A 2,500-nucleotide genomic window follows, 5' to 3' on the forward strand; every position below is an offset into this window, starting at 1 on the left:
AAGAATATCTGTAGGTCATGCTGTGGTGAAAGCTGAACTATTGGGAAAGATATTAGATTTCCTGATAAATAGTGGTAATATAACTGAAGAAGAGGCTCTTCCCTTAAGGCCTTTAACACTTGAACGAGGTGCTGCTCATACTGTTACTATAATTGAAGACCCAGAGATAGTGAAATTGAAACTCTAACTTAAACTGCAGCAGTTAACAGTAGAAGCTGAACAAAAAAGGCTAGAAGCTGAACAAATAAGGCTTGAAGCTGCAAATGCCGCAGTAGAAACTGAGCAAAGAAGACTTAAAATAGAACGTAAAGAAAAAGTTCTGTTGGAAAAGGAACTATCAGCCATAAGAATAGAAAAAAGGTTGGAAGAAAAACAGCTACCTGATGCTTTTGACCTTAGTAAAGCACGCAAACTCCTGCCTGTCTTCGATAAATAAGATCCTGTTTTTTTTTTCATTACTTTTGAAAACACTGCAACGTCTCTCAACTGTCCTCGAGACCAATATGTTCTCTTAATCAGAAACTCCTTCAAAGGAAAAGCTGCATATGTGGCAGCACAACTTTTCCAAGAAAGGGATTATGAAGTCTTTAAAACTGCCATATTAGATGCTTATAGTGTTACAGCAGAAGGGTATAGACAAATCTTCAGACAAACTTTGAAGAACAAAGCTCAAACCTATCTAGAATTTTTCACATTGAAGTTGAAGCAGTTTAATAAATGGATAGATAAGGAACAAATAACTACTTTAGAACAATTAAAGAATTTAATAGTTTTAGAAGAATTCCTGAGGCGTATTCCAGCTAATGTGGCAATGTTTATTAGAGGAAAACAAGAAAAAGATGGAAAAAGGGCTGCCCTATTAGCTGATGATTACCATCTCATTCATAAACTTAAACCACATCTCGCCTTCCTCTTCCCCCCAGGTTTGTCTTTTTTGTAAGAAAGAAGGTCATCATATTGAAGACTGTCCTAGTCCCAAATGCAAAGCATCTCATGGTAAGGCTTCTCCTAATGTTTTTTCACAAGGACCCAAATCAGGGAATACTGCAAATAAAACGACTCTTCGCTGTGCTCAACCTCTATCAGACTTTACAGCATTTACATATCCTGGTAAAGTAAATGATATTCCCGTGCAAATTTTGAGATACAGGGTCATCTCAAACTATCATTAGCTCAAAGTTAAAAGATTTAGCTAAACTAACAGATCAGTATGTAACTGTGTCAGATTTGACTTGTCAAAAGGTTTTACCTATTGTACAGATTTCTCTTGATTGTCCTTATTTTAAAGGTTCAACTAATGTCGCCTTGTTGGATTCTGACCTGCCTTGCAAGAACATAGACATGATACTTGGTAATGACTTGGCTCAAACTAACTGTACTCCTAGTCTTATCATTACGCAGCCTGAAGTAGTGATCGAAAAAACTTGCAAAGAGTTTTTTCCTGTGGTAGAGCTTCCCTGCCAAGTAGTCACCAGGTCTACAACCTCAACTTCTAGAGACACTGAACACACAGGTAAGGTGGATCAAAGTACCTCAGGTGAAAAAGTCCTTGTTGATATTCCCTTAGATGAATTTGTAGAGTATCAAAGGTCTGATGATAGTTTGAAAGAATACTTTGATAAAGTAAAAGATGACGTTGATGAAAGTAAGTTACCATATTTTTATCTTGATAATAACATCCTTATGAGACGTTATAGACCTTTGAAGATTGCAGGACAAAATTCCTGGCATGATAGTTACCAACTTGTAGTTCCTTCTAATCTTCGTGCAGCCTTATTGGATCTTGCTCATCCAGCAGTCTCATCTAAGCATTTCCAAAACCTCTAAGCGTTTGCTGGACAATTACTACTGCCCTGGTATGAAAGCTGATGTAAAGCACCACATAGAATCTTGCCATTCCTGCCAGCTAACTGGTAAACCAAATCAGAAAATACCTCCAGCACCATTAGTTCCCTATTACTGTACCTAATTCTCCTTTTGAAAAGGTAATTGTAGATTGTGTTGGTCCACTTCCCAAAACTAAAAAACAAAAAGAGTACATTTTAACCTTGTGTCCAACTACTAGATTTCTTTTAGCCGTACCTATAAAAAACATATCTGCTAGAACAATTATTGTTAATCTTCTTAAAATATTCACCATTTTTGGTTTTCCAAAAGAGCTTCAGTGTGATCAGGGGACAAACTTCACTAGTGATTTGTTTAAGCAAACTTTAAAGCAGTTAAACATCTCCCATATTTTTGCTTCAGCTTATCACCCTCAGACTAATGGAGCCCTCGAACGGGTACACCAGACCATTAAAAACCGCCTGCGCAAGTACATTTGTGAAACTGGACGAGACTGGGATGAAGACCTGGATCTGCTTATGTATGTACTTAGGAGTACACCTAATGAATCGACTGGAATTTCTCCCTTCGAGATGATGTTCGGCCGCAGACCTAGGACAAACCTTAGTATGGTAAAAGAAAACATCCTAAGAGGTACTTACAAAGACCAGCAAGT

This window comes from Palaemon carinicauda, chromosome 6 (genome assembly GCF_036898095.1).
Source record: "Palaemon carinicauda isolate YSFRI2023 chromosome 6, ASM3689809v2, whole genome shotgun sequence".
Taxonomy (NCBI): Eukaryota; Metazoa; Arthropoda; class Malacostraca; order Decapoda; family Palaemonidae; genus Palaemon; species Palaemon carinicauda.